Raw genomic sequence first — 25,748 nt, 5'->3', positions numbered from 1 at the left:
CATGGCTCGGGGACACAGTTAGGGGACAGACACAGGAAGCCTAGAGAGGCGACTTCTGAAGCACTCTATTATAAGGGTGGGGGGAGGTGACCTGGTTTGCCAATGTCTGGCATGTAGGGCCCACTGGACTTGCTAACAGTTGGGGTGTGGGTTTGAGGAGTGGGGGGACTCGCTCTAGGATTTTGACTTGAGCAGCTGTGACCATTGACAGACTGGGAGAGCTGGGGAATAGATCGGGGAGGTGACAATCTAGTCAGAGGAATCAACTCAAGGGGTCTATTAGACAGCTAACAGTGGCATTTTCAATGGAAAACAATGGTGATGAAAAAGAAAGTGCTTAAAATCGTACAGAAACAGTCAAATGGACAAATATGAGTTGTTCAAGTATCATGGAATTTGAGATCCAGAGAAAAAATCCAACACCTAGATCTGAGTAACTTGGGTAAATAAACTTGACAGTTTGATTACATTCAAGTACAAAGCATCGAATAATAATATTAGCCAAATGCCTACATTTCAGACCACAGGAAGCGCTTTAAAATAAATTTCAATGGAATTTAAAATAAAATCAAGGGCATGACAATGGAGGAGGTCTCCAATTTATAGGATTTTTTTTTTCCGGCCTTTCAGTTGCAGAGACAATTACATTTCGCGGGGCGGGGGGGGGGGGGGGGGGGGCGGGGGGGGGGTGATTACTACCCCAATTAAGGGTTATTTCCCAGCATGCTTCTCTCAGTTTTTAGGAAAAGGCCCACTAAGTTTTTTTCTCTGCGTGGGACTATTCAGGCCTCCCCCACATTCCTCACAGGGCATTTCAACCAGGTCACCATTCCACCGAGAGCTTCATCCATCTACACGCAGTGGTGCCTTTTTGTTGCTTGGTTTCCAGGCACACAGACACTACAGATCTTTCTATGACGAAACTTGTGATAAGACGCAGGCATGGTTCCAGAAGCGGAGATGACAGTGGCCAAACCTGTGAAGAAATGGATTAAGTAAGCCTATGATACCGTCTAACCTCGATGGGTTTCTGGAAAGCATTTTGCTTTTTAAACAATGGACGCTGCAGCCTCATAGCAATTTTAGCCCATTCTTTCCTCATGGGGAAGTCATCAAAGCAATATTTTCCACCTAAAGATTTTCCTGCCCCCATGAAAACGACGTGCTGACGGCTCCTATTTTCCCACACGGAGCTGTGATTTCCACACACCGCTTGTCTACGGACGCTGGGTAGCAGATACGCATGAAGCCTCGCCTTTGAGAGAAATTGCTGCAGACAAGCTCGGGCAGGGCTGTAATCAGGTGGCCGTGTCGGGAGCTCAGGGGTGTGTTAGCATTCCGTGTGCATCGGGGCTGCGAGGACCCAGCCAGGGCTGCCTCGGTAACTGCTGTACAGCTCCCGGGTCACACAAATGCCAAATCTCAGAAGCTGCTTAGAGGAGGTTTGCAGTTAAAATATCAGCTGCTCTTGTAAGTAAATCTGCACTGAATTCCACCTCCCATCACCGAGCTTGAGGATGACGTTTTCCCCCACGTCTCTGTTCTCTGTCCTCTGATGGCAGATTGGCTGGCAATGTGTGGTTTGGTGCAGAAAATGACTGAACCTCAGCAAGGTAATAGGTGGCCCTGCCCTGCCCATGGAGTTAGGCTGTGCCAAGCTGCCTCGTCACTTTGTTTTACCCCGAGCCCCTCTTTCTTGACCCTGGTTCAGCGAGCCAGTGTGGAGCACTGGAGGGTCAGTGGATGTGCATGACCTTGCACCTGAGCCTCGTGTCCCATCCATGCAATAAGGAAGTTCAGGAATAGCATCGCCTCCAGCTCTGTCACACAGTGATGACGCTCTGCCGGGCATGGATGCTCAGAGACATGGGGTTCTCTGTGTCCAAGACCCCAATTCCCAGGGCCCCCCAGTTACGAACACTGACTGTGGCAAATGGGCACACCCTCATCCTCACACATTCCCGAGGATATGTATCTGCCCATACCTGCCCAGAACAAACGCTGGGGAACTGAAGAAAATGTCAATTAACTGGTTGCTATGGCAACCCAATCTCATGTTTGCTGCTACATGTTCAGTGTTGTGATTGTTTGTTTTTTTCTACAGAGTTGATTGAATTCCTCAGTTGTTGAGTCCTTCCCCAACTCTGTCATCCTTTCAAAACACACCCATACAATCCCAAGTACTCACACACTATACGCACTGGTTTGTAAAGACCAGGAGAGTGTCTGATGCTTCTTTTAAGGACTGGTGAAAACTGAGAGAATGCTTTTGGAGCGAGTATGCGTTTTTGTGTTCCTTTGGAGACTTTTTTTGGGTAACTTAATGAGATAAGAGTTTTCAGCCCAAGGCCAGAAAAACTCTACCATGTAACTTCCTTTTTGACCTTTCATGAGCTCTCCAACTTCCTGAGTGGGAGTTTCAGCTCTCTATCAGGAGAAAATAATGCTCTTACTCCTCCCAGGGCAGGTGGGGAGGGTCTGAGAAAATATCTGCAACTTTGTGTTTCCCTAAGAGGAGTGACCGGCACACAGCACACAGTGGGGCTGGGTTTCACTCTGGAGTCCAGTGCAGCACGGGGGAGGAGCAACGGCCTAGAGACCCGTGCCTGGGTGGGAATCGAGTTTTATTAGGCCCAAAACTTTGAGTCACTTAATCTCCCTGTTAGTCTATGAAACTGGCCGACAGTACATTACCAGGCTGTTCTGATCACTCAGGGAACTGCCATCGAAAACACTGGCATGTAAGAAGTACCCAAAAGATATTTCTCTTATTGTATCCATGTTGGTCTCTTTAGGAAATCCACAAAGGAAAATTGTACTGTCAGCTTCAGCTTGTCATACTTAGAAGACTATGTGCTTGAACTTTGCACATGCGTGTCTTCACTGCTTTTCAGGACATATCCCAGTTTCATTTTTCAGAGCAGGCTGGGCTGCAATAAACACACGTGCATAGTTTTTTTCTGCCAGTTGAGAAAAGAGCTGATTTGATTTTGGTATTTTTAAATTTTGTTCTGTTTTTTGAAATTCTTTTATTATTTTTGCATTAGTTTTTTAGAGTGAGGTCACATTGGTTAATGACATTATATAAATTTCAGGTGTACATTATAATTCAATATCTGTATACTCTATTGTGCGTTCACCACCTAGCCTAGTTGCCTTCTGTTACCATATATTTGACCCCCTTTACTCATTTTACCCTCCCCCTTCCCTCTTTCCTCTCTGATCACCACCATTCTGTTGTCTGTATCTTTGAGTTTGTTTTCAAAAGAAGGTTTTTGTTTGTTTGTTTCTGTTGTCAAAACCTGGTGATGACTGATGGGCCTTGGGGGAAGAGGAAGTATTTCTCCTACAAAAGTGTGCGGGGGAACAAAAGAAGGAATGGTCGGTCCTCTGTTCTTACTCACAGGGCAGAGTCCCAGCAAGGACCCAGGGAGTCTCTGCAAAGAGGAAATCTGAAAGAAGGAAGCTTGTGGGATGCTTTCCTTATGCTGAGTTTTCTTGTCCCAGGTAGTTATCTCCTCCTGTTTCCTATATCTGTGTTCTTGGAGAAGGACACTGGGCGGCAGTGAGAGTGGAGGCCTGAGACTTGCTCATTTGTTGCTGCCTCTGCAGGGTAGAGTGTGGTAGAGACACCCATTCTCGATGTCAGCTAAAACTATTATTATTTTACAGAGATCTCAGAAATTTAGCACTAAAATAAAGATCAAGGTGAATATTTTACTGAATAATGAATGGACTGTATAATGTATATAACCTTTGCTACACACACACACATATTTAAAAATATATGTATACATAATGCATGTATATATATTAATAAATATATACAGATATATTTTAATGTTGAAATACTGTCAGGGAGCACAGTTTTCTCAGGGACAAACTGATGTTTCCTAGGCCTAGAATAGTTGAAACATGGAGCGCTCCACTAAGAAATAACACTAAGAGACTTTTTTAGAGATCGTAACCTTTAGTAATTTTTTAATCAATTTATTTGATAATGTGTTCCTAAACCACAGCATGTGTATTACTTTAAAAGTACAGTGGTAAATGCTTTCCTAAATATTAAATATCATTAAGTAATGTGCAGTGGATAGAACACTACTTCAAAAATTGCTATTGATGCTTTCCAGTTCTGTCCCCAAGTTCCTTTGAAGAGGGGGAGCCATAAATTCCTTTGCAATACCTTTGGGGGGCCCTCCCCCTCCCGGCTATCACCAGAATGGGGAGTAAGGGCTCTGCATTTTAATGTCATGGTTTCTGATGCTGTGACACCATGGATGTCCCAGCCTTTGGGTCCTGAGGGGAGGGGTGTCCATGGGGGCCACTTCCAGGTGGAGTGAGCTTGGGGTGAGGAGCCCGGGGAATGTCTGGAAGTTCCTCTCTGAGGTCCACCCCTGCCCTGCTACCTCAGTCATGTGCACAGCCCTGCTCCCCAGTGCAGGGCTTGTCCCCTATGCAGAGAATCACCTTAGGGTGCTTGGACCTGCACCCCAGACTGTTACGGCTAAGCTGTCTGTGTGCGAGAACTAGGGGACAGGGTCCTGGTGGAGCTGATGGGGAGGTTGAGGGCCTCCATGCTTGCCTTTGGCCCATCACTGCTCCTGCCACCGCGACATCTTCCACAAGATGGGAAAGGGGAGCCCCTGTCCCCGCCCCCATCCTGGGCCCCTGGGCTTATAGTTTTATAAAAGAAAAGAAAAGCCACTCAAAGATGATTCTGCAAAACTCCCTCTTTTAAAGTACTTCTCCATAAGCATAAGCAGGGGCGGTCCTAAGGTGGGTGGGTGATTAGGAGAAGAGGTGATGGGAGAGGATTCAGCTTTATCCAGAGCCTTCGGTTTTTTACAAGGAAAGCATCGGACCACTACAATTAGTCGTGCGTAATTTAAAAATCTCTGTGGCAAGACAGCACCAAAGGATCTTGCTAGCTGCCTGAAAAGGGGTGTGTGCAGGGAGTGGAGGCAGTGGGTATGCTGGGAGGAAAAATTAACCTCTCGGTAAGTTATCCTGCCACAAACGTTTACATTTAATTCATTTTGTACCCCATCTCCCCTGAACCCTCCCCACAGCCCCCAAAAAAGAAACCATGAGGATCTAGTTTATAGTAGTGCTGCTGGTTCTTTGAAACCCAGGCTCTGGAGTGCAAATGCTCAGGGCTCCCTCGGCTCCCCCCCCCCCCCCCCGGCTTGTCAGAGGTACAGAATCTCAAGCCGCACTGAATCTTAAGCAGCATTTTAACCACATTCCAGGTGATTTGTGTGCACAGCCAGTTGAGCTGCTCAGGGGGAAGTGCTGGGGCGGCGTGGGAGGGGTTGTCATCCAAGAAGGCTGCCTCCTGCCCAGCTTGTTCTGAACCCCCTGAGAAACTCCATTGTTTGTTTCACAAGGTTCAGCCTCCCTGGTGTGAGCAGATGTGGTTCTAATTATAGCACTGAGCTTGGTGGTAGACAGGTTCACCTGCTCACCTGAAAGGAACCCCAGGGCGGCTTATCCCTCAGGCTTCTGCTCTCATTTCACAGTTTCTGCCTGATGTTATGTAATCCTGGATTTTCAAGGCTTACATGTGGCATCAGCCACAAAGGCTGATGAATTTCCAACTTTGGTGACACCTTAATTAAAAGCAGCGCACCCCTTTCATTAATAAGGACTACGTCCTGTCTCGACTGCCCCCTCAAAGACTTAGAGGGCAAAGGAGGCTGACGTCATGGTGTGGCCTCAGTGATGGCGGCTTTGGTGGCTTCTCCAAATTTATCAATGTCACGGGCAAGCCCACAGCATAACAATTACTCAAGGCCCTAGAGATGTGGGCATCAAGTTTTTTTTCTTTCCCAAAAAAGAATATTCCTCTGGCTTTTTCTAGTGGCAACTGTTTCTCTCTACAGAAAGCATTTTATTTCTGACAAGTCTCACTATAACCCTATGGTGTGTGTGTGTGTGTGTGTGTGTGTGTCTATTCCCATTTTCCAGAAGGGAAAACAGAAAGCTAAAGTAACTTTCTCAAGGTCACAGAGCAAATTAAATGGCAGAGTGAGGACCTGAACCCAGGTCTATGTGACATCAAAGCCAGGACACACTGTCCACCTGGGTCATACCTGGACTTTCAAGGGTAGAACTCCCACGGTCAGTGGAGGCCATCTATTGTTTTCCTTCAGGTGAGGAAGAGACGCTGGAATATTCCCTGGATGATCTTTGTCATTCTTTTCCTGCTTCTCCCAGGCAGGCACGTCCAGTGTCTTGTTCCTTACCTTCTCCCCACGAATGACTCGGCCCCAATGCTCCAATGGCTTCTTAGAAGGTCAGGAGCTGAGCTCAGGCAGCTTGCCCATCAGGGATAGTGGCCAGCAGGCCGAGTGTCCATGGCCGAGCAGCTGTTCTGGCTGTGGCCCTCCCAGGGACAGGTACACACCCAGCTCCCGGGATTGCCATGGGTGTTCCTTTGACACTGGGGGAAAGGCTGGGTGTTTCTCTGACAGCCCTGGCCTTTGGAAGAAAACAGATCTGGGTTCTAGTTCTGCTTACTCAGGGCGGTATGATGACTTTCATGAGCCCAAGCGCTTTTGTCTTTGTGGGCCCCTTCCTCCATTAAAAAGAAAAATCTAAAAATATATTTTACCACTGCATTGGTGTAAAGATGAATATATTATAGTACTTATAAAAATATACTTATATAAATTAAATCTTATATATTAAAATTTTTTCTTCACCTTGGAAGTTTATTTTCCTTCTGAATTTTAAGAGAAATTAAAACATTTTCATGGGCTGCTAAAAGTACTGTAGGCCCTGTGCAGTGCCTACTGCACCTACTGGATGAGTTGACCTTGTGCTTACTGGGTTTGTGGTGACCTTGAGCAAGTTGTTGGCTTTCCTGAGCCTCAGTTTCCTCATCCATAAAATGGGTGTAGTGACAGTGCTTTAATCCATAGCAAGCGGCTTGCATAGAAGTGGTGCCATGGCACCTGGCATGTAGTTAGTGCTGTCAGCAGTGTTGCTGTCGGCGCCCTCTGCTGGGGGGTGAAAGGCTTGCTGTAGAGGGGGCCAAGTGCTTCCCCTAGAGGTGGGCTACTTCTCAGGCATGTATTGAAAGGCCACTCTGGGTAAAGGTTTATGCTGTCTGCCCTGCTTTCCGTTCCTGTGTCACAAAGTACTGGGGCCAGAAGGGTCGGTAGAGCCTGCCCTCTGCCCAGGCCTGTGAAGAGACTAGATCTATCAGGGCAGAGCTGGGAGGAGAACCCAGGCTCAGACCCCAGTCCAGAGCCACTGGGCCCCACTCCAGGCTGTCTCTTCATGGGTGTCACCCTCAGGGAGACAATGCAAGCAGATCTCCTTGGCAAAGACAAAACAAGGTTTTGTCACAAACCTCCCTCCTGCTGCCCACATTGCCTCCTTGGCTTTTCCCCCACTCACTTTGTGTCCTCATGGCCCTGTCTGCACGTGGGCTGCTGCGTGCAGTGCCCCGTGAGGGCCTGGCCTTTGAGATGGCACAGCCCTGAGCCAAATCCTGGCTGTACCGCTGAAATGCTGGGCAGGTTGCTTCACATCAGCTTCCTCGCCTGGGAAAGGGACATGAACATACTTCCTACCTCACAGGGCAAGTGCAAAGATGACATAGGATGACGCAGGTAAAGCTCTCGCTCAGTGACAGGCACACATGGCGGTCCATCATGAGGATGAAGGCAGTGAGGAGGAAGAGGGACATGGAGCTCTGTCTTCCTCCAGTCTCCTTCAGGAAGCGGCTCCGGGGAGAGGCCCTCGGGGTCCATGGCACGGCAGTGGACTGATGGGGTGCAAATCCAAATGGGATAATCCTAGAATTTACCTCAAAGGGTCGTTAGGGGGAATAAATAAGTTAATACATCTAAAATGCTTACATTGCTACCTGGCATGTAATGACTGCTCAACAGACGTTGGGTATCTTTTTCTCGGTACACAAGCCGCAGATGGCTAAACGATTTTGGCCTTCAGGACCAATCCTTTTGGAACTTACGTGGGGCTCCAGAAATGGGAGTTCTCAGTGCCTTCCTCTCCAGAATGTGAGAGACACATTCTCTGCCCACTGGGAGGTTTGTAGCTCAGGGAGCAGATGGGAGTTTCTGACCATCCACGGCCTCATGGATGCCAAGCCCCAAGCTGATGACTTCTCCGCCTCAGAAAACGGCCCTGTCACCATGGAGGCGGTAGTCCTGAATGTCCCCGTGAGGTATCCTACAGGCAGCATGAGGCTCTGGAGAGAGTTGAGCTCCAGGGACTTGAGGAAAGGAGAAAGGAAGGGAAGGGGTGACAGGTATGCCAGGCACCGGTGGTTCTTTGGCTCAGCTCTGGTTTTATGGAAATGGCTCTGCTTGAGGCTCCAGGTGAGTGGCCCGGTAGACAGTCAGGCAGGGTCTTTGGTTCTCTGGCTCAGCTCTTGTCTTCACTGTGGTCAGTGCCCTTAGACTTAGAGCCAGCTGGACACCAAGATGTGGCCTGTGGCCATGGCCCCAGGGAAACGCCTGGCTCCCAAAGGCACCAAAGTTAGACCCCGAGCCCACTGACACTAGGCTGACCAGCCATAGGCTGTTTGCACATGTTTCCTTTTAGCTTTTCTCTCATGGGATCCCTTTTGTCTGACGTGGACCCTGAATGAGTGATGATGCAGTCTGTGCTCTCTGTATCGTGTGCTTTGCTGAAGAGACTTTTGTTACCCTAAGTTCTTATTGGCTGCGGCATAAAATATTAATACCTAACTGAGCGTGTGAGCCCTCGAGCCTTCCTGGTGCAGAGTCTGGTTTCATAGTCCTGAGGCGGCAGCTGCAGGCAGGGTCCCCAGCAGGGCCCAGGGCCCCAGCGCCTCCTCGGTGCCACTGTGGGGAGCAGTTCAGCTCAACAGCCGCATTCTGGAGATCCAGGGTCAAGGAGCATGACGGCTGTGAGAGGTATGTACCCTGCTGGACGGAGCGTGATAAAGAATCTGACTTCAGGAATCTGAACTGAACTCTGCTGGCGGTGTCTGTGGTTGTCAGCGGAATCACTGGTTGCTTCCAGTGAATTAAATGGCAGAGTGAGGACCTGAACCCAGGTCTATGTGACATCAAAGCCAGGACACACTGTCCACCTGGGTCATACCTGGACTTTCAAGGGTAGAACTCCCACGGTCAGTGGAGGCCATCTATTGTTTTCCTTCAGATGAGGAAGAGACGCTGGAATATTCCCTGGATGACCTTTTTCATTCTTTTCCTGCTTCTCCTAGGCAGGCACGTCCAGTGTCTGAATCAAACATACACACAAAGAAGTGATGGTCAGATGCACTTGTCTTACACGTACTCTTTCCCGCCATACGAGGACGTCTTCATGTGGAGACGTGAGCCTCCCTCCAGAAACTGAATGCAAAACTATTGCATAGGGTTTTTTTCTGGAAAAAGAATTTTTTTTTTCTTTAGATTCTCAAAGGGGTCCGTGGTTCCTCCCCCAAATTTAAAAACTATAATGCCAGCAATTCCACTTCTAAAAATACCTATGACGACTTGTGAGAGCCAAGATCCAGGTACAAAGAAATCCCTGGAAGCATCATTTGTAGTTGCGAACGACTAGCTGTGGAGGGCTCTCCAGGAGGGTGAGCTAAGAAAAGCAAGCGCAGAACAGGGTGTGAGCCCTGTGTTAACATTTGTAGGGGAACGGGGTGTTTCTTCATGTGAGTTTCCACATGGGGACTATCTCTGGGAATCTGCCAGCCATTGGTTGCAATGATTGTCTCAGAGGAGGCAGATGAGGGGACAGAGGTCAAAGGTGGGGGGAGATTTTCTTTTCACCGGCGTTTGTGCCGTTTGAACTTGTGTGGCTTAAAAAACAGTCCAACAAGAAAACAACCCCGCAGGGCAACATGCCAACTTGACTTTCAAAAGAACCTGAGCAGAGAGAGGCATGTGAACGGCGAGACTGAGGCTGAACAAGGGACAGCTAATTTGGGTGGGCAGCTGCTGTGCCTCTAAATTAAGAAGGTGGCCGAGGTCAAGGCCTGACTCAGACCTGACCCACAGTGGCCACGAGAGTTAAATGGAGTGGCGTCCTCCTTCCATGGTGTTTAATCGTCTGCTGCATGCAAGCTCATATCCTTGCCATAATCACAGTATCTCGGGCTTTCATGGACAGAGCTCAAAGCGTGTGTGCAAACCTCATTTACCTTACTTGGAGCCCTTCAGGGCTGGGGGGCTGGGCTGTGGCACAGACACTCGGCCTCTGTGAGGGAGGGACAGGAAGAAGGGGACTGGAGGGTGACTCGAGAGGCCTGACAGAGGTGACTTTGCCCTCAGCACTCAGAAGGGAAGTCCCCCAGGAGGTCGCCCCTGGGCCAGTACCAGGCAGCCACCAACCTGCCAGGCAGGCTGGGCTGGGGTGAGTTGAGTTGTAGAACGCATTCTTTGGCCATGAAATGCCTTGTTGACAGGGCCAGAGCCTGGTATCCATGCACACTTCACACATTGGCTTCCTGTCATGGCGATAGCTGAGTAGGCTTCAGATGCAGGTTAACTATTTGCCTGAGGCCAAGTGAGGAACTGGTTAAGAGGTGGGACGGGGCTGGCCTCACCATTGGCTTCGTTCCACTCTGGGACCTCAGTGGTGATCCAGGTGAAGGGCTGCTTGGCCACTTTGAAATCCTGTTCTCTGAGGTGAACACCTCATTTTGCCAGGAAGTTGCTGGCTCGGCTCTTGGTGGGTGGGATGAGACGTCCGGCCTGCTTTCTGCCTGCTCACAGCAACCCTACCCATGGCTGATGACGAAGCCTCGAGGACCCCTGCAGTGGGGAGGCTCAGAATGGGGACCTGCAGAGGTTTGTGGTGTTCCCACAGTGTTCATCTACCTGGAGAGGTTCGCCTGCAAGTAGGGGACCCAGCATCCCGGTTCACACAGGACTGCAGGATTTCTCAGGATGCAGCACCTTCAGTGCTGAAACCAGGACAGTCCTGGGCAAGCCGGGACAGCTGATCACCCTCCCTGGGAGCCTGTCAACAGAGGAACACACTCTCTTCTGGCAGAGGGACATGCCAGGACTCTCTGTATCCTTTCAAGGGAACGAACCCTGCATTTCCTATTTTTCCTTTTCTTTTCCTTTTCTTTTTTAATCTTTCATAATTACAGACTTCATAGAAAAGTTGCAAGTGTAGTACAAAGAATTCCAAGGTACCCTCCACCAAGACCCTCCAGTTTTTACATTTTACTACACTTGCTTTATCCTTTTCTCTCTCTCTGTCTCTGAGCTTAAAGAGTAAGTTACGGGCATGATGCTTCTTTACCACTAAATCCTTCAGTATGCACTTTCTAAAAGCAAGAAATTTTGTTTTATAACCATTGTACCATGATCACAATCAGCAAATTAATGTTGAAACAATAAAACTATCTAATCTACAGACCATACTGCGATTTTGTCAATTGTCCCAATAATATCCTTTATGGCAAAAGGAAATGCCAGCTCAGGTATAGCCTTCAATTGTCATTTCTCTTTAATTGCCTTTGATTTGCAACAGTTCTTTGTTTCTTCTGAGTTTTCCTTTGTATTTCATGACCCTCTAACAGTGCCTGGCACATAACTGACCCCTAATAAGTGCTGCCATGTATTGAGCACGAACTGTGTGCCAGGTTTTTCACACAACATTATCTCATTCATCACTTCAACAACTCTTTGAAGGACAAATGATATGATTGTCCCCATTTTGCAAATGGGGAAACAGGCTCAGGGAGTTTAAGGGGCTTATCTGGGATCATTCAGGCAGTGGGAGGTGGGCTTGGATTTTAACCCCAGAAACGTCTCTCCTAAACACTGGGCCATTGTGTCCTGGGGAATCTCCTGGGCGTTTTATTTGCAGGTGTTGTTTCTTTTGACTTCTGGAATTCTGAGGTCAGGAGATTGTTGTCAAGGTCGCCAGCTATTCTCTACCCAGTACTGCCCCCAGTCACCTATAGAGATAAGACTGTTTGACCCTTGTCCTTTCCCCAGGCTACAAGAAACAAGGTGGCAATTACCGTTCTGAGCCCGGGAGAGATTTCGAGAAAATGCATGCAGAGGAGGACTGTAGGGTGAAAGTTCACCTTTGAGTCTAAAACCCCTCCCTCCTCATCTGAGTCCCAGTTATTGGGGGAGCAGGACGTGGACCAAGAAACCCTCTCTGGTCTGGTCCCTATGGCTGTGGTCGTAGCTGACACATCAGGGAGTCACCCAGCTCCCTTCCTGCCTCCTTCCTGAGCCCAGAGCTGCAGCCTGAGGCTGAGCCTCCTCTCATGGGGTCTGGTTAACCTCCTCCAGGAAGTCTTCCTGGCTCGAGGCCCAGCAGCCCCACACAGACCCTCCTCCTTTACCATGCCCCCATCCCTGTCCCCCATTCTGCCCCCTCCAGAACAGTCCTCCCCACTCACTGTATTTAATAGGAGTTTGATACCTATGAATGAATGAATGAATGAATGGGCTTAGGATACCTTGGGGTCTACCTTTCACTTGTCACCCTGACAAGTAACCTTTAAGCTCTCACCAGCCTGTCTGTCTGGGTCTCATAGGCCCGCCAATTGGCCAGGAGGTCTCATCTGCGTGGCTCTTGAGAAAACAGCCTCCTTTCTGTCTGTTTTTGCACTTGTTTGTGGCCAGGCAGCCCCCCATGGCTCAGGCACTCCTCTCCTCTCTTCTCCCAGGCTTTCCCCAGCAGCTTTCACTCGGACCTTGTTCTCAGGGTACCTTCTCATCACATTGTAACCGCCAGCCCAGCCTTTTCCCTGTCTTTCTCTGAGTCACTGTATTTCCATTGCATTCGTTCATTTATTCATTCAACACAGAGCCACTGAGCACCTTCCACAATGGAGGCACGGAGCTGGGTCACCAGGGAACAAGACAAAGTCCGCGTCTTCCTGGGAGAAAGACAATTAAGGAGCAAACAATAAATAAACAGGGCAACTGTAGGCGTGGTGAATGCTATGAAGAACAGAAAACAGAGGGATTCGATGAAGAATAACTGGGAAGGCCCCTCGAGGAAGGGACAGCTGAGTTGACATTCTAAGGATGAGGAGCCAGCATGCACAGACTTGGGGAACGGCATCCTAGGCAGAGGGAAGAGCAAGTGCACACACATGTTTGGGGGAACAAGAAGGAAGCCTGTGTGGCTGGAGCTGAGCTGAGCTGCGAGCAGCCCTCCAGGGCCTTGTTACCGTGGTAAAGAGCTGGGACTTGGTTGTAAGCTCCATGGGAAGCCACAGGCACTTTTAAAGTTGAAAGGTGATGTGGTCTCCTTTACAAGTTGCAGACTCGCTGGTTGTTGTGGGGGTTCAGACAGGAGGTCCCCAAAGCTCCCACCCTCCTGCCAGGGCCAAGTTATGTCCTCCTCCTTGCCCTGCATGGCTTCAGAGTGCACCGGCTGGCTCTGGCCTCCTGGTCCTCAGTCCTGCCCTCACTCACTCAAATCCTCCAGCCCTCCCGTCCCCTGCATGCTCTATGGTACATGCTCTCACCACAGCAGCACTCTTGCAGCCTCTGGCCCTCCCTGAATGCCCTTCCTGCAAACCAGACTGGGGCTCTGGACTCAGGCAGACCTGGGACCAAGTCCGGGCTTGGCCACTTGCCGGCAGAGTGACCTTGCCTGAGCCTCAGTTTCCTCTTCTAGGAAATTAGGAGTACCAATAGTACCTACTTTGTGGGGGCACTTGTGAGGATTAACAGAAAAGGCTAGATCATGCCTGGAGCCTGCTGGCACAGAGCCAACAGTGGAACTGTGTTCCTTCTCACCGGAAACGATGAAGGAACAGTGGTGATTGTATCTCTTGCTGCTACCCAGGCTCTGAGGCTCAGCTGTGAGCTGTGAGGGCCACATGGATTGTTGACCTGGTTTTACTCTGCTTCTAACTGCCCAAACAGCTGGCTTTGCTGCTGGCAGAGAAGTCAGGGACGAGGGGCTGAAATCTGAGGAGGTGAATTTAAGCCGCAGATTTACAATAGCTTTTATGAGCTTGGCAGGTGTAGCTGAAGTGGGTATTATCAGTAAACACAGCAAGGCCATTGATCACGCTGGGTAAATTGCCCCCCACTGGTTTGGCAAAGATTTGGAATGTTCCCGTTATACCCCCATTTGAAAACTATGTAGTGGAGTGTGCTGGACCTAGGGTCAAAAGATTGTCACTCTTCAGCTGTGTGATCTTGGCCAAGTTAATGAACAGAGCCTCTGTTTCCTTTGTAAAACCACAAGCTGGGCCCCTCAAGTTTGTGGTGGCAAAAGGAATATATGACAATGACCAGGAGAAGTTTTGCAGACATTGAATCACTGGCTCTGTGAGGAGATGGTGATGAGGATACTGTCTGGGACAATATAGGATAGATTCTAGATTCAGAGAGACTGGGTTCCAGTCCAGCTGTGTGACCTTGGGCAAGCTGCTTAACCTCTCTGAGCCTCAGTTTTGTTATCTGAGAAGTGGGGATAAGAGCAGTATCAGTGTTCTTGGGAGGATTACATGTGATATACTGGGTTGAATTGTGCCTCGCATAAATTCATATTCCATTTGGAACCTGTGAATATGCCCTTATTTGGAAATAGGGTCTTTGCAGATATACTCAAATTAAGGTAAGGTCATATTAGATTAGAATGAGCCTTAGTCCAACATGACTGATGTCCTTAGAAAAAAAGGAAATTTTGACAGAGACACAGACACACGGAGAAGAGAACAGCATGTGGAGATGGAGACAGAGATTGGAGTAATCCATCTACAAACCAAGAAACACCAACGATTGCCAACAGCCACCAGAAGCTGGAAGAGGCAAGGAAGGATTCATCCCTAGAGCCTTGAGATGGCCCTGCTGACACCTTGAATTCAGATTCTAGGTTCCAGAACTGTGAGGGAATAAATTTCTATTGTTTACGCCACCCAGTATGTGGTAATTTGTTACAGCAGCCATAGCAAACTAATACATGCACCAGAAAAAGAGCTCAGAGTGGTATTTGGCATGTAGTAAGCACTGTATTACTATTTTCATTCTTATACCGTCATGTGCCACTTAACAACAGGGATACATTCTGAGAAACGCGTCGTTAGGTGATTTCGTCGTCGTGCAAACGTCATAGAGTACGCTTACACAAACCTAGACGGTACAGCCCGCTACACACCGAGGCTCTATGGCGTAGCCTATGGCTCCCAGGCTACAAGCCTGTACAGCACGTTACTGTACTGAATACTGTAGGCAATTGTAACACAACGGTAAGTATTTGTGTATCTAAACATAGAAAAGGCACAGTAAAAATACAGTATAAGAGATAAAAACTGAATACCTGTATGGGGCACTTACCATGAATGGAGCTGGTAGGACTGGAAGTTGCTCTGGGTGAGTGGTGAGGGAGTGAGAAGGCCTGGGACAGTACCGTCCTGTAATGAGTTGTGCTATCATGTTACCGCAGCTATGACATCACCAGGCAACAGGAATTTTTCACCTCCATTGTAATTTTTTAAGTTAATTTTTTGGGGTTGACATTGGTTAATGATAACATTATATAAGTCTCAGGTGTACATCTTTCTAAAATGACACCTGTATACCCTATTGTGTGCCCATCACCCGAAGTCTACTCTCCTCTGTCACGACATATTTAACCCCCTTTTCCCTCTTCATCCTCCCCCCACCCCCTTCCCCTCTGGTGACCTTATGGGACCACCATCGTTTATGTGGTCCATTGGTGTCTGAAACATCATTATTCGACATATGACTGTAATTATTCTTAGTGATGGTTCAAGGTAGGTTGTCATGGCTACAGACGTGGTTGCGGGAGAACCCCTGCAACATCCCTCACCCCAAGCCTTGCTGGGGGTGAGGGTGGGGTGGCTGCCCAGGCCATGGTCTCCACGTGCCCTTGCCTGAATGAGGTGGCTGGCTCCCATAAATCTGGGGGGCAGTTGTCGAGGCTTGATGGGCAGGGGGGCTGGTCTCCGTGAGCCTGTGTTGTGGGGAGGGGTGGTGGCTGCCCTGTGGCGGTGGCCTCCTGGGAGCCACCTGGTGTGGCAAGAACCCAAGCCTGGTTTCGGGATCCCATCTCGGCAGATGCCTCATAAACCTGTCTGGCAACAACATTCCTCCGACTCCTAGAGCAGCTGGCTGTCACTCCACAGTCCCTTGGGGTTTTGTAACAGGCAGATGAGGAATGTCAGCTGCAACTCTCTTTGGCAGTTCTGAGCCTAGAGTTTCCCCTGTGGCCAGCAGAACCCTTGCCTCCTACTCAGCTTCTGCTCAGAGACCAGAGACAGGTCTTCTGAGGCCTTTCTCAGAAGGAAAGGAGGGAAAGAAAAGCCTGGGGGATCCTTCAGACGTTCGTGGACAGATCTGACTGCCTTTCCAGCCTTCCTCTGGGGCCTGTCGCAGCTTCTGGGTTTGGGGCGAGGAGTGTCGTGCTGTGAGCTTCAGGTAAGTGTGGTTTGGGGCGAGGAGTGTCGTGGTCTGAGCTTCAGGTTAGTGTGGGCAGTGAAGAGAAGTGACCTCAGAATAGCTGGTTGTGGCACTTTCCTTGAACTGGCCACTCTGTCTTTTAGGGCCTCGGTTTTCTCACCCGTAAATGGGGATATTTTGAGGATTTGAGGAGCTCTCAGAAGTGGAGGGCTCACTGCCTCCCTTCTGCCCAACGGTGCCAGGCACATTTGTTGATTGACTATGAGGGGCAGGAAAGAGGTTTTGACCACATCCTTTCCTGTTCACGTCCACTCATTTACATCAGGGCCAAGGTGGCCTCAGGAGGGAAAAGGACAGGACTCCTGACTGAAGTTCAAGGACGTAAAAGCCAGTCTGCTGGGCAGGGCAGCCCCGCTGTGTTCATCCTATGAACGGATGCTGGGGCCCCGGGGCAGAGCTCACCGCAGAGCACAGACTTAATCCAGGCACCAAGCGTTGCATGTGTGGCTGGGTGGCAAGGAAAGGAGTCTGGGAGCCTTGGGGACATTGTGGTAAGTCAGAAAAATAGACGCCATGAACCCAGGCAACTTTGCCACGGGACAAGCCAGACTGTGCATAAAGATGGTAGACGACTTTCCCTTCTTTCCATGCGCCAAATGGAGGGTTTGTCAGGAGTGTGCGCCTCACTTTGACTTGCAGAGTCTGTGTTTCCATCACTGGGTACAGCACCCATTTAGGGGCACCCCTAGCCTCCCTGGTGGGCAGCTCAGATATCTGGGCAAACAGTCCAGGCCCGGAGCTGATGTGACCCCAGCTCAGCCAGTGGGGGTGGTGGGCAAAGAACCTTGCAAGCAGCCCCTAGGCCTTCTAAAGAATGTTTGGAGTGGAGTCCTAGAAAACACTGGGGTGGTTGAAGCATGCAGACACAGAAACATGGGGCATTCTGGACCTGTGGCCTTGAGCTGACCACACCAGCCCTGAAGCTATTGTGGTTACAGATGTGCACACATTCTGCCCCTAGTTCACTACCTAGGACCCACAGAGCCTTGGTCACCATTTACCCAAGAGGCCTGTTCGCCGTGGGGCTCTGAGCATTGCAGGGCTCGTTTGGGCAGAGTCTGTTACTTGTGGGTAAAGACAGGGCTGATGGGAGAAGTGAACACAGGCCACCCCAGGTCCCCAGCCTCGACTGTCTGCTGGCGTCAGGCTCCACAGTTGGTATCATTCCTGCCAGGACAGGGCTAGCTAGCCCTGAGCATTCAAGATGAGCAAATACAGGGCTCTGTTGGTGGAACTCTGCCTGTCCAAGTCCCCTCCCATTTTCATCCACACTTGAATTTAACAAAGAGGATTTCAGTATCTGCTGCAGGCTAGGCTTTGTGGCAGAAGAAAGAACAGCAACAACGATAATGGGGGCAGTCCTAAGAGCAGTGATAGTTTCTTCATCTGTAACATGAGAGAATGATACTCACCTTCTAGGTTGCTGTAAGGATTAAATGAGACCTTGTACGTAAAGGACCTAACATATAGGAAGTGCTTAACGAATATTATCCATAATAATAGGTATTATTATTAGGGGTGCCATTTACGAGGATGTTGAGGTTTCCCTCTGAGGGGTGGGAGGGACAGGGGGGTTGGGGAGGGCGGGGGGAGTGGGCTGTGACTCAGAACGCTCTGGGATTCTCCTCTTTCAACAGTAAGTTGCCCTAACAGCAGGAGTGGAGTGAATACTTGCCTCTTGGCCAATTTTGCCCTCATTTTGGGTCTCCTGCACCTGGGCACTTGACTCAGAGTCTAGTCTGGGCTGACCTCTCCTCTGGAATGGCTGCATCCATCTGTGACCCCACTGGTGCTGAACAGAACTCGGCTGTACTGGTTTGTGGGGTCTCCTCAGAAGCTGCAGGTTTTTCTTACACACACTTTCTGGAGTGCCATTATGTTTCCAACAACTGAGAGAGCCCCTGGCCAGCCCGGTATTTCCGGGCCATACTCTGTTTCTAGGGCCTCCCCATCTGAGCTACACCTCGCCCTGACTCTCAGGGTCTCCTCCTTGACAACCCTCCCCTTCCCAACCCCACCCATTTTCTTGTCATCAATGCCCCCTCCCTGCACTCTTCCAGGCGCGAGGAGGTCAGGGAATCCTGTCACTTCTGGTCAGAATCTGGAGCCATCAACCTGCTTCTTGGTGTCTTCACACACACCTTTCCCAAGCTCTGGAGCCTGGGTGCTCAGAGGGCAGATGACTGGGGAAGGGCTGGGTGCTGAGGGCACACTCCCAGGAAACAAAGTTCAAAGGCAGCTTTGGCCCAACCTCTGTGCAGGTCTTCCTTTCTCCCTTCTTCCTTTCTTCCTTCCTCCCCCTTCCCTTCTTTCCCTTCCCTTCCTTTCCTTTCCCTTTCCTTCCTTTCCCTTTCTTCTTCTCTCAAACAGCTATATCGAGATATAATCAATATACCACAAAACTCACCCACTTAAAGTGTACAAGTCAATGGGTTTTAGTATATGTTCAGAATTGTGCAACCGTCCCTATAATCTAATCTTAGAACAGTTCATCACCCGCAAGAAACCCCGTTAGCAGTCATTCCCCATTCCCCCTCCCACCCGAGGCAACCACTGATGTCCTTTCTTGTGCTGGCATTTCTTTGTGAAGCCACTGTAAATAGTGAAGGCAGGGCCCCAGGTACTGAGCTGGAAAGACCCCTCCCTTTCAGCAAGCAGAATCTCAGAATTACAGTCATCCCTTCCAACTTGCTTTAGTGCTGGAAAGGTCACCAGCCCACCCTCCTCACTTACCCAGGGAGGGATAGGAGGCCCAGAGAGAGGAAGAAGTCTGCCCAAGGTCAGGCAGTGATTGGGAACACAGCTCCTGCCTGGACTACCCACCTTTTTTCCAGCACTCCAAGCCTTTCCACAGCTGCTACTTATTCGTAGGCCTCCCCCTAGCCATTCTTATAACCTAGTACCTCAGTTTCTCCATCTGTAAAATGGGAATGATAATATCTACTGCACATGTTGTTGTGAGAATTAAATGAAATCAAAGGCAATCTTGTATGTAGAGTTTAGTCCAGTGTTTGGGACATAGCTGTCCCTTAGCAGATCCAAGCTAAATCGAATTAGATTATGTCCTACCCTGGCATTCCAGACCCTGCACATGCCAGCTGTTTGGGATGGGTGGAGGTTTTCCCCTCCCCACTGAAGATGAGGAACGGAAGCCACTGAAACTATGGAAATCCTAGTCACTTCTTCCCCATCACCTGGAAGCCGGTGACGTTGGCAGGGCAGGCAGAAGGTTGAGACTTGTCGTGATGACTAAGAACCCCGAGCTGTGGGAGTCTGGTTAATCAACAGCGTCAAAACTTCCCTTGGCTGTTTGCAAACAAGGGCCACCCCCAGAGGAGGAAGACCAGAGTCAAGGGGGAGAGGCCCCGGGGCTGCTGCAGCATCTCGCTGAGTGACGGTGGCAGTGCCAAGCGGCTGGCGGGTGGTCATGCACTATAGCTGCAGTTCCCTGGGAACACACGGCTTCCATTACCTGGCAGCTGCTTCTGCACACCCCTGCCTCCCCCCACCCCCAGCCTTCCCCGGGAACTGAAAGCTGACTGCAGATGCCAGACTCCTCTTGAAGAAGTCTCTTCCCCCCGGAATGGCTGATGGACTTATTGCAAGAAGCCAGCAGGAAGTGCCAGGCTGGTGTCAGAGCTTAGTAATGCCGACGGCCCCTGACAAAATTTTCCTGGGCTGGGAGATGTTCCTCCTGGGAAGGTGTCTGGGGGCTAAAAAGCAGACAGGGAGGGGGTTCGCTGAGTCAGTGCTCTCAGCCCCGCCCCGCCTAGCCCAACAGACAGAAACACAGCAAAGCAACCAAACACTCTCCTCCCTTGACAGCCAGGGCTCACATGTCTTTTTATATGTCTCATGCCTCACAGGGGAACCAGCCGGGGTAAGAATACCATATCTAAGAGAAAAACCATAAATTAGTACGAAAAGTAGTTCTCAAAAATTCTGCCAATGACAGTGTAAAGTATAAATTTGGTGCAGCCCTTCCTGAGGACAATCTGGCAACATGTTTAGAAAGCGTAAAAAAAAAAAAAAAAAGAATGCTCGGACTCTTTATTCAGAAAGATGTGTATGAAATTAACAACCCCACTCCCATCCCCGCCCCTCCCAGGGAGTGAACAGGCTGTGTGTGAGGAAGTGGGGCGACGTCCCAGCAATGTTATTTATAAAACTGCAAAAATGGGAGCTACTCACAATCTGGCCCCATGGAATGGCCAGCTCAGTTGGGGCAGCCCCGTTCAGTGGGATATCATGCAGCCATTTAAAACAATTAGTCTTTTCAGTCATTTCTGCTGAGCGCTGCTGGGTGTGTCCCCTGACACTGGGACCCCAACGCTGAATGGGACCTGAAGTTCTCGTCTGGGGCCTGAAGTTCAGGTCCCGTCTGGGGCCTGAAATTCAGAAAAGTACAGGCCTTAGTAGGAAAAAGTAACTCATAAAATGCTTATTATATGATTTTAAGTGAGAAAAAAACAGAGTAGAAAATTATATGCGCTCTGCCCCCCACTGTAACTGCAGCTGGTGTCTGTGGAACGCCGTCTGTGTGCCAGATGCTGGGCTATGGGTGTCCCGTGCCTGCTCTTCAGTTCTCACAGGAAGCCAGTGGGGTAGGCTTTAGTACTACTCCATGGACACAGGAGGAAACTGAGGCACGGAGGAAATTACTGAGCCAGGGTTCAAACCCAGGACTACCTGGCTCCAAAACCCATTTTTAGCCATTGCTATACACTATTTTTCTTTAATAGAGAAATAATGTCTGCTCAAAGTCAAGTATCAAAAATAAAATCTGGGCCAATGACAATAAGGGTGGTAGGATTGGGGTCTTTTTCCACTCTTGGTTTCTACTACATTTGTACAGGAAAAAAAAAAAGTAAAATAACCAACCCAGACACCTAGAATTTGCAGCAGATGGAGAGAAATGAATGGAGAAGTTGAAAAAAAGTGAGGACGAGTTAATAATGCATGCCTTGGCTTAGAACGTGGAGATGGAATGATTTAGGAGCAAGAAATGAAGTTGGGAGAGTTAGGGTGATAGATCCCAGGCGTTTGTGGATGGTCTTCAGGAAAAGTGACTCAGAGAACGGGGGTGGGGACAACGTTATCTCCCCCTGCCATTCTTGCTAAATCTTTTTATCACCTAGTGTTTAAATACGCATCTCCCTCAGTGTTTGCATTCCTCTCATTTTTTAGAGTACAGGAAATGACAAAGGGGGAAAAACCCTGTTTGCTTTCCACCCTGGAGCACTAGGAGAGGGTTATCTCTGCCAAATTCTTTCTCAGGTCATAAGAGGTTTTAGGTTCCCCTTAGCTAAGAGCCTGGAAGCACCACTGAGTCCAATCTCCCTGGCAAATGCAGAAAGGAGTCACTGTCTAGAGATTTGAAAGCAAGGTGGTTTTATTGGGGAGAGGGTTGCCTTGGTTCCCTGCAGAGACCTTTGGAAATGGGAGAACCATTTCCCCTGTCAACACAGCTTTTAGAAAGTAGGCACCTTTGGGTAGGGACGGGGAGGGAAAGAGGGAGCTGAAAGGGGAGAGGGGAGAGAAAGGTATCATTTGTTCAAATAGCTATTGAGCACCTAGTGCCTGTAGGAGCTGAGTCTGTAGTAGCCGAGAATGACAGGAACTTACAGTCCAGCCAAGGGCTGTCCAAGACGCCACCCTTCATGTCCCCTGAGGAGGGTGGCTTCCTGAGAGCTAGCAGGTGGGAGCCAAGAGCCAGCTCACCCACTATGCTCAGAGGGTGCATGCCCAAGTTCTGCAGCTAGGGGTCAAATTCATGCTTGCAGGGCAGGGTGCAGAGCCCTGCCTCCCCTCCACGGGATACTCCCCAGCTGTTTCTGCACCGTCCATGATGGACTATTTCAGGGGTGTTGGAAGATGTGGACTCTAATTGAGTCAGGATGACTTAATATGTGACTCTTTAGTCCAGAATGTTGTTCTCCAACTTCAAGAAACTATTTATTACCCAGAATCATGCAAGGATACACACTTTTTACAACTGCAGGATACTCTTTACTGACCACATTGAAACAATTGCTTAAGGATCCATCTCTTACCTCCTTTTGATAAGAACTATCATTAATTTACACAAGAAGAAAGTCTGTTTGGATATGCTTAATGTGCCCTGTTCTTCCCCTCCGAATTATACCTGATCTATTTCTTTACTCAGTGAAACGATAGGTGATATCAGACACTCAGAGGCCTTCCCTGTGATCCAGTCAGAAAAGGGCCCCTCGCTCAAGGGGCTGATGGTGTAGACAGGGGAGGTCATTACAAACCAGTGGGGCGGGGGCTGCAGGAGGGTGAGCAGCTGGGGGACTGTGGAGCCTGAGAGGGTCAAGGGAGGTGACCTCTGTGCTGAAGGACTTGAAGGAAAAGCAGGAGTCATGCAGGTAAAGGTGAGGGGAGGCAGGTGGAAGCGGGGTAAAGGCAAGAGGACTTCTAGGCAGGAGAACAACATAGTAAACGCCTAGAGGTGATCGAATCTCAAGTTAAATCATTAAAACTGGAAAATCACGTAAGTCTTACGTGTGTTTTACTCTGGGTTACTCTTGAGAATCAGATCAAACAAAATCCAGCTTTTTGCTTCCTCTGGGCAGAACCCTTGGGCACTTGGCTATCGGCAAATTCTCCACTTTCCCTGTGACCAGGGGACAGCTGGCAGTCTCCATACAAGCCATCAGTGAAGTTTCTAAGATAGGAATGACCTTGAAGCTATTGGTATGTAGTGCCTGGTGACCTTGTGCATTCTTGAACTAAATTCTAACACTCAGAAGGTAATTTGTTTTTACATTTCCATTCAGAGCGTTGCTAGGATTCTGCAAATGCCTCCTTCTAATGTCTCACTTTTCTTTTTCCTTCACTGGTGTTTTGATCTTAATAAATTCTTGCACCTATGTACATATGATAGTACTATATGTTTGTGTGTTTTAGATTTACACACACACGTATTGGCTTCATATCTCAGCTCTATCACACACTGAGTTTATGAATGAACTTTCAGAGGCCGTTTCCTGAAAAATGGGGCTATGATGATGCTTAGTTTGTAGGGTGTTCGGGGTTAAATGGAATCTTGTTTATAAAGAGCTCAGAGCAGTGCCTGGCACGGTGTTAGCTTTGAGTAAATGGTAGCTATTATGTGCATGGAAAAAAAAAAAAGACTGTCCTAAAATATTGGCAGCATTTATCTCTGGTGGGTGGGATTATGGTTACAATGAACATCTATTACTTTTGTAATCAGACAAAAAGAACAATAAATATTATTATTAATTTAAAAATCTGCCTTTGGCTTTGTTGGAAGAAACCTGCAGTTGCTGGTGTACCAGTGTCAAGTAAGACAAGGCCTCCAGTGTTATACCAGGACTTTTGAAGTCCTACGCCACCTCTACCTCCAATCAAACAATAGAGACTATAACAAAGGGAGAGACTTGGTCATGAATATAGAGAAATTTCGACCTCATCCAATCTTGCAGTCTGGAAGGCAGGCAGGGGGATTCAGAGAAGGTAACTCAAATTATGGCCTTCTTTCCCATTGGGAGGGTTATCCATAGTTCTTAGCTAGAAACCTCTAACTCTCCAGGGACCCATTCCAGGAGAGTGACATTTATCCTCTAGTGGGCCTTCACTTAGGCATCTCAATTAGGAAATAAAACACATACTAGCCCACTTCCAGTAGGGGGGCTGCGAGTGTCCTGGCCTAGCATCCAGAATAATCTGAGGCCCAGAACCCTAGCTCTGTCTCTGGTTGAGATTCTTGACCACCAGCCCAGTGTCTGGGCAGCAGCAGGAGATAGAAAGTCCTGGAGCTACATGACCCCTTTCAGTCCCCTTTTCTCCTCCTGGGCCAAGCATGACGGGACAGAGTACCCACCCTCCTCAGATTATCTGCGGAACCATCAGCCTGCACTGGACTGCTTTCTTTCTCCTCCTTCCGCACCCTGGAGGGGGAATCTTGCTACTGAGTCGGGAGTAAAATGCTGCCTCTGTTTGGGAGACAAAGAACAGAGTGGCTCCTCCGGGTCAGCTGCCTCTCCTTGGCTGGCCAGCTCCCTGGCCTCCCCCAGGCATCTAGTATGAGGGCCTTTGGGCTCTACCCTGGGAGCTGATGCACTCCAAACTGTTTTCACTGGAGCTTAAAGGAATATTTTACCTTAAAAAATCCCAAGCAGTTTTTTTTTTTTTTTTTGCTCTGGAAGATATTAACTTGCCTGGGGGGAGGTGAGGGCTATGGGGGTGCCATGGCTGGGGAGGCAGCCAGGCCTCTGTATTCCTCCTAAAGCTAGTGAGAGCATGTGTGTAAAAACATGTGATAACGTGTGAAAATGCATGTGTGTGCACACTAATGAGAGTGTAAGAGCATGCGTGAAAGTGTGTATTGGGGTGTAAAAGAATGTGTATACTAGAGTGTGAGACAAGAAGTCGCAGGGCATGTGAGAGACTGAGCGTGTGGAAGTGTATGCGTGTACTAAGCGCGTGTGACATATTTGTGGGAAAGCATGTGGGAAAGCCTGCACACTGTACGATAATGTGAGTGCGTGTGTGAATGTGAAAGTGTATACGTGTACTAGCTAGAGTGTGTAAGAGCATGTGTGAAAGCGTGTGCTAGAGTGTCAAGAAAGCGTGTATTAGAGTTTGTGTGTGAAGGGCCGTGAGGACGCACAGGTAAGTGTATGTGTGAGTACTAACTAGTGCATGTGAAAGTTTTGTACTGGGGTTTGAGGACGTGACTATTAGAGAACATAAGTTTAAGTGCCAAAGTACGTATGTACGAACTAGTGTGGGAATGTGTCCATGTGTATTAACGATAGCATGTGTGAAGGACGTGTGAACTCTTGTGTGAGAGTCTGTGCACGGAAGCATGAACACGTATGACATGCGTGCCCTGGTGGACGAGCGCGCACGTGTGCATTAGCATGTATGGGTTGAAGGGAGCCAGGACACCCAGGGTACGGTCTGAGCGGAGCATGGGCGGTCGTGGGGTGGGCAGCCCCGCGTGTGTGGAAGTGCGCGCGTGAGAGTGTGCAGGAGCGCGCGCGCGCGCGCCGCCGCCATCGCCCCCTGCTGGGTCGAAGCCGGTTGCCATGGGAACGCGCCGCGGCCCGAGTTAATCATTTCCTGTGGAAAGTGTGCGGGAGGGGCCGAGCGGGGCGGGCCGAGGAGGCAGCGGCGTGGAGCTGCCTCCTGCCGGCTGGCCGGGCCGGGCCGAGCCCCCGGCGCTGCAGCTACGCCGGGATCCTGCCTCCGCCAGGCGGGTGAGTCGGGGGCCGGTACCAGCGGACGAGCTGGGGGTGGGCTGGGCGCTCGGGATCCTCCCGA

General features: G+C 49.4%; 1 protein-coding gene across 8 annotated transcripts in view; it reads left to right on the top strand.

Annotated features, from left to right (window-relative positions):
* KIFC3 (kinesin family member C3) overlaps positions 1 to 25,748 on the top strand; it is a 66,139-nt gene that overhangs the window by 4,081 nt on the left and 36,310 nt on the right. For 3 of the 8 annotated variants that reach the window (XM_033127377.1, XM_033127372.1, XM_033127378.1), the window contains exon 1: positions 25,530 to 25,684. The exons of 4 other annotated variants lie outside the window; for them this stretch is intronic. The gene's annotated coding sequence lies outside the window, so the exon portion shown is untranslated. Of the gene's footprint in view, positions 1 to 16,192; positions 16,395 to 25,529; positions 25,685 to 25,748 lie in introns of those variants that run through there. One more of the 8 variants, XM_033127373.1, reaches the window with a different exon arrangement.

This window comes from Rhinolophus ferrumequinum, chromosome 15 (assembly GCF_004115265.2).
Source record: "Rhinolophus ferrumequinum isolate MPI-CBG mRhiFer1 chromosome 15, mRhiFer1_v1.p, whole genome shotgun sequence".
NCBI lineage: Eukaryota > Metazoa > Chordata > Mammalia > Chiroptera > Rhinolophidae > Rhinolophus > Rhinolophus ferrumequinum.
This window is presented reverse-complemented; position numbering and strand designations above follow the sequence as displayed.